This window comes from Epinephelus fuscoguttatus, linkage group LG1 (genome assembly GCF_011397635.1).
Source record: "Epinephelus fuscoguttatus linkage group LG1, E.fuscoguttatus.final_Chr_v1".
Taxonomy (NCBI): domain Eukaryota; kingdom Metazoa; phylum Chordata; class Actinopteri; order Perciformes; family Serranidae; genus Epinephelus; species Epinephelus fuscoguttatus.
Window position 1 is genome coordinate 4226257 of NC_064752.1, and position 224 is coordinate 4226480.

A 224-nucleotide genomic window follows, 5' to 3' on the forward strand; every position below is an offset into this window, starting at 1 on the left:
ACAGTTTTTTTTGGTCCATCAAGGTGTTGTGGAGTGGATGATTTGGGTTGTTCATGATGGCCTCGAACATCTTCAGTGTGCATCTCTCCACCACCTCCTTCAGTGTGTCCAACCAGACTCCAATCACAGAGCCAGCTCTTCTGACTAGTTTGTCCAGGCACCTTGCATCTTTGTGTCTGATGCTTCCTCCCCAGCAGACTGCAGCATGAAACAACACACTTGCC